We start from the raw sequence: 6,837 nt of genomic DNA on the forward strand, positions 1-6,837 counted from the left end.
AAACTCATCTGTCATACCAGCATCTAGTATCTTCGGGGCATAGTCCCATATCTAGCCCGCTAATTGCACAAACTCCTCTATGGCCGATGCACTGTTAATAGTCGAGCCCCAATCCGGTATATCCTTCCTCCGATGCGCATACAAGTAGGTCCCCTGTGGTATCCCCTGTTGGCGACCATACTGACGCAAAACTCTCGTAACCAAGAATCTCTCGATCACAAAAGGGGTCCGCCCTATCAAAAATTGAGTCATGAAGACGTATGGCATCTCCAGCCCATCCTTAGCCCAAACCTCACAACCTGTATACAGTCACCATACGACAGTATCAATGTCATCCAATACCCTCCTCCAATGCTCCAGCTTGCCCAGCTTCCACTGGACAACTAATCCCCTGTATCCATATGCGTAGGCATGCCCAACAGGCCTATCTCTATCCACCAATGGCCTAGCTATGGGAATGTGCTCCCAACACCATACCTGTAGAAGTGTCATGCTAGCTGACAAACTGTCGTAACCCAGGTAGACTACCTCATGCAAGTCCCTATACAAATGGGCTAGCATAGCCAATCCCCATGTGAACCTATGACCCTATGTAACCATCTCCTCTAGCACCAGTCCCCATCCCACAGATAGTCCCTTTGACCTACGGTTGGGACATAGAAAACCACCTATAAAACCTGCCAATACCGATGGAAGAGGCACATAGTCCAAATCCAGAAACTCCTGCCATAGAATCTCATATCCACACACTGTGTCATCGTGAAATATCCAGCGAAGTGCCTCTGTCCCGCCCTCCTCTGACTACTCATAAGGTAGTAGTGCACCTACTACAAATATACGTAGGATCCAGTAACAATCCTTTGGGGTCACTGTCATCTCCCCTGTGGCAAAGTGGAAGGTATTCGTGTCACTGTGCCATCTCTCTACAAGTGCTATAAGTAAACCCCGGTTCATAGTAAACCGAGGCATATCTAATAAGGAAGACAGGCCGCATCTGTCAATAATGTCTAGATCAATCTGTGACAAACATGGTATCAATGCCCATGGTCTCGGAAACTGCTCACGTGACTGAACCACTCCCAATCGCTCCTGTCAAACAGCAAAACAAGTCCAATATCAGTTTCCTCATCAAAACATAGATATCAAAATCAAAATCACATCAAAAACTTGAAAACTTTGGAAAACTAATCAAGTTCTACATCATATCTATCCATATCAACTTGTAATACAACTCAAGTTTTCAAAAATCATATCAAACTTGTAACACAACTCAAGTTTCCACATCACATCAACTTGTAACACAACTCAAGTTTCCAACCCATATCAACTTGTAACACAACTCAAGTTCCACAATCATATCAACTTGTAACACACTTCAAGCTTCACATATATCAACTTGAAAAATCACAAATCAAACCAAGTTATATCAACACTCATATTGGACAAACTATCAAAACCATGATAGCTGACACAGAAACAAACAAATTGCACTTATCCCGGCAAAATTGGCCTTATCCTAAAAGTTTTCCTCATTCACAAATCATCCTATCTCACAAAACCTATCGCATGCACTAACTAAATTTGGCTACGTGCTAAACTTCTCCCATGCGCTAACCTGTTTTCTCTACGCACTATCCTATCTACCCAATGCACTAGGTTTACCCTATGCGCTACCTGTTCAATGTGCTGCACTACCCTGTGTCCCTAATGCGCTAATCTATGATTATGCGCTAAACTAGAAAATCTATGTGCTACCCTAAGTTTTCAGATGCTACCCAAAAGTTAACACCCCATGTGCTACGAAAGTTTTCGTATGTGCTAACCAACTACCTATATGCACTAAATCGAGAAAGCTGCATGCTAAAATCCAAAACATGACCAAAAATGACAAAATAAAAAATCAAAGAGGGGTCAAACAGGTTGACTTATCGGTGGTCCATATGCGACAGGCCTCTGATACCTCTGAACGCACTCGAATCGATGCGTAAAGTATGGAATAGGCATTTTGTCTTCTCTCCAAAACTCTCTCTCTCCAAAGTCAACAAGCACAAATGAGACAAAACAATGCACTTTTCCCCTTTTATAGGGTAAAATGAAATTAGGGTTAGGGGATTGAGCATGTAATTCGCTCGTGGTCTTCCTCGTATCCTCACACACATCAATATCGGGAGATGAATCAATTTTAGCATTCAACATAGCCAAAATTTTACAATGCAAACACAATTATCAAATCAAATTTTCCAAATTTTGATTCATCTCTCGAGGGGGCATTATCAAACATCGTTTATCAAATCTGGCGCATCACACATCAAATCTGGGGTACGACGTAAAAAACTAAAAACAACACTGATCAAAATCAAATTTTAGCAACACATCATTTTCTTTGAATTAACATGTGCACACACGTCACTTCAAAGAGGGGCAAAATGTAGACGTATAAAAATGACTATATTCCTAAATGAATATTTTATGTTCATTTCTCTATTTAATTAAATCTAATTTAATTAAATTACCCACATCCCTCTATTTAATTAAGTAAATTACTCAATTTATTTAATTAAATTCGATTAACCCCCTTTTAGGTCATTTAATTGAATAAATCATTTTATTTGATTAAATCTATTCTTCTAAACCTTTTAATTAAATTTACATTTAATTAAATAGGGAATCCCAACCAAATTGAATTAAATTAACTTTATTTCAATTAAATCCTATTATTTCTCCACCCACTTGCAAAATCCTACATCTCCCACTTGACTCCTAAACCCTATTCCTAACCCCTTCTAGACTCTTCTAATCACTTCTAAATTAACCTAACCCATCTCCTAAATATTGTCACATCCCTAAGCAAGGGGAAGTCACTTCTCAAACCCTTAAAGTCTTTGATAACCATTAAAGGCTTCAAGTCTCCAACAACTTTCTCTTCCAAACCATTAATGGTTAACTCAACCCTCTAGCGTGATTAGAGACTTTCTCTAAACTCAACCTCCATGTAACCCAAGGGTCTCATCAAGCATTTATTGCTTTGACCATGGTTAATCCTTAATCCTTTGCACAAGATTTTATCCTTTGGATAAAACCTTTATCCATTGGATAACCCTAACCTAACCTTAACCCTTACCCCCTAAGGTAACCATGAGGTCTTCTCAAGCATTTAATGCTTCCTACCTCTCTTCTCAACCCAACCTTATGTTGACATTTGTCACCATTTCATTGGTGCAAATTGCAAACATGGATTCCCAACTTTCAAACTCAGCCCTTGATTACCTCTTTCAATCCTGACCATTCGTTGCCCTATTTTTGCTATAAATAGAGCTCTCCATCCTCCATTTTAATCATCCAAGTCTTTAGCATCATACTTATACTAAAATCCATCCAAGCTTTAATATATCATTTGTGCTCATCATTTAGCCTCTCTTTTTAATAGGAATTAATCTAAATATGCATGCTTAGATTATTTTCCTCATCATTTAGCTTAATCATAGACTAGTATATCATGCTAGGATAGTCTTGCTACTAATCTTGTAATCTTATAATCTAGTTTATTGCATTTATAGGATCATGCATAGCTTAGGATGCATTTCATCGTAAAATCAACCAAAGCATCCCTCGTTCTTGCATTTGTCATCCCTAAACCACTTTGCTCAGTGATCTGAGAGCAAAGACATTGGTTTGAGAGAACTTGTGAGATAGAGAACCATGGAACCAACCTTGGGAAGTTGAGTCATTCTTCATGACTCCATAACTTTCACCAAGAAGCCATGTGGGTGTGTGAGCAAGGCTCCTTAGTCTTTATTTTTCGCATTTTAAGTTCTATTGACCTGCTTTTCCCACATACATTTGGTTCCAAAAAATCGCAGTTCCTCTAGAAGCTCCCTCTGAGTTAGATCCTATGACTCCATTTTCTTTGAAAATTCTAATCTTTTCAACTTTTTCTTTAGACATCTTGGTTTCCTGAACAAGGACCACATCCGGTTTATGATCTCTGATGGTGTTCCGTAACACATCCTGCTTATGAGGGGTGTTCAGCCCTCTGATATTCCAAGATATTATTTTCATACTTTAACTGGGGATAGGGCTAACTCAATGGAACATTGTGTTCCATCAGCACTGTTCTTCCATCTTTCCTGTTCCCTTTGATGTTTTAGGGATGGTCGTCCCTACTTTTTGTTCTGACTTCCAACATCTGCCTTTTTGTTGATCTTGCTTCTAGTTGAGATTCCTCCATTGAATTCCTCCTTGTTCGAATTTCCTTCTCTCAATCCAAATATCTGGAGATTCCCATCCAGCAAATCCACACTTTGAGAAGGGGTTTTACAGAGGAGAGGCTTTGGGCTTGAGCTTCATTAAAGTTTTCCTCAACTGGTTTTGAGAGTGAAAAGGCTGGAATGGTCTCTTCCTTCTCCTGACTCACTGATCTAGCCTCCTGGTCCGGAATGGATTCTTTCTTCTCCTGACTAACAGATCTAGTCTCCTGGTCCTCTGGGTTTTTTTTATTGTTCAACTCAATTCCTTGCTCTACTTCTTTAGAGCTCTCTAGTTGGTCATTGGAGCAAACACAATCTTGTTGGTCATTACTACTACTCCCATTCCTCTTGGCTTCATTCATAAGATCTGTTATATCCTTATTTTGGTTACACTCAGTTGTTGATGAGTCTCCTTTTTTATTTATCATTTGCCAGGTCTTTTTGTTCTTGTTGTTGCTATTAGTCTTGTTTTCCTTTTTTTTCTTGAGCGGACATGATTTAGCCCAATGCCCTGATTTTTTGCAGTGGAAACAAGCAAACGGTAGAGATTCATATTCAATAGCTTGGGACCATTTTCCAAGTTTAGAAATAATGTCTATGGATTGAGGCATATCTGTCATTTGATTAACATTTACGCAGATGCAAGCAAAGACTAACCTTGATTTAGTCACCGTCATCAGGTCGATCAACAAGAGTTCTCCAAAGGATTTCGCAATGCCCTTGAAAACTTCCTCATTCCAGTGTTCCAACGGAAGACCCATGAGGCGCGTCCAGACTGGCGCAGAAACAAAGAAGGATTCGTCGAGGACGAGATTCAGGGCCCATTTCTGAAGAGCCAAGGATGACTTGCCAAACATCCAAGGGCCTTCGCAGAGAGCTTTATTCTTGTCTTCTTCAGAGTTGAAAGCGAAGGTAAAAAAACCCTCTAGGCAGCGCTCCCACTTCCACTCTTCCTTTAACAAGCCATTTTCTCCTTATGAAATTCCTAACATCATCAATGTTAGGCCTAAAGCTAAAGAATCATCCTACTAATGTCATAGAAAGGCCAGCAACAGTCATATCAACCACTTTGTCTGGAACAGAAATAGCAAATTGTCCAGAGGCGGGGTCTGAAACGTTTGTTACTTCTGGGAGCCCAGATTTAACCAGCAGCTTCACTCCAAAGAGCGAAGACCATTTTTTTCCTTTACCTCTGTCGTGTGGGTCCCTGGGGTTCAAATCTTTGTCCTCTCCCAGTTTTACTTTTTCCTTGTCCTCTTCTAACCCTTGAGGTGCTTGACCCCCCGCCTGATCGCCAGTTCCGATTCCAGAAAACAGCAATCTCCAGGAAATCCGCTATTCCCAGGGATTCCGCCATTTCCCAATTTGAAATTTGGGATTCCCGCTTCTTTTTGCTCTGCACTCTCTCCCATTTGTAGAGAATAAGTGGCTTTCCTGCTATCAGTGGTACCAGAACTGGTGGTTTCATCAGATAGTGCTTGATTTGAGAGAAGGATTCTGCACACTTGGCTTCCCATCTGAACGGTACATTTTTATGTAGCAGATGATTGAATGGTAGACTTTTATCCGCTAGTTGATTGATGAATCACCTGATTGATTGGAGTCATCCTTGTAGAGATCTGAGTTGGCTGATATTCTTTGGTGGTGGTATTTCCATGATGGCTTGCACCTTTGCTGGATCCACTTCAATTCCCTTTTCTAAGACTATGTAGCCTAACAATTTGCCTAATGTAACCCCGAAGACACACTGCTTAGGGTTGAGCCTGACTTAGAATTTTTCCAATTGTTCAAAAATCTTTTCTAAGATGCTTAGATGTTCTGCTCTGGTGAAGGATTTAGCTAGTAAATCATCCACATAATCTTCCATGAAAGTATGCATCATATCATGAAAGATTGTTGTCATTGCTTGTTGATAAGTTGCCCCAGCATTCTTTAAGCCAAAAGGCATGACATTCCAAAAATATGTTCCCCAAGGACAGGTGAACGTTGTTTTATCTTGATCTTCTGGAGCGATCTTGATTTGGTTATATCCTAAAAATCATCCATTAGTGATAACATTGCATGGCCTACTGTGAGGTCTACAATTATGTCGATACTTGGTAAAGGAAAGTCATCCTTTGGACAGGCGTTGTTGACATCTCTAAAATCTGTGCATATTCTGATACTGCCATCTGGTTTTGAAACTGGCACAATGTTTGAAATCCATTCTGCATAGTCAATAGGTCGAATAAATCCGACGTCTAATAGTTTCTTCAGCTCAGCCTTAACCATGAGTGCCACATGTGGATTCATTTTTCTCAGTTTTTGCTTAACCGATTTAGCTCTTGGAGCCATAGACAAGTGATGCATGATTAATTATGGATCAATTCCGGGCATATCTGCATATGACCAAGCAAAGTTGATTTGCTTTTCTTTAAAAAAAATTATAAATTATGATCTTTCTTCCTTTGTTAGAGAAACTGTCAGGTGTATGTTTTTGGCTACTTCTGTAGTACCAATGTTGATTGATTGATTGGGCTCAATCAATATGGGTGATCGCTCATGATAATGTTCAGGAAGAGTGTCAAGTCTCCCATCTTTAGGTGCCTTA

Source organism: Cryptomeria japonica, chromosome 1, assembly GCF_030272615.1.
Source record: "Cryptomeria japonica chromosome 1, Sugi_1.0, whole genome shotgun sequence".
NCBI classification, from domain to species: domain Eukaryota; kingdom Viridiplantae; phylum Streptophyta; class Pinopsida; order Cupressales; family Cupressaceae; genus Cryptomeria; species Cryptomeria japonica.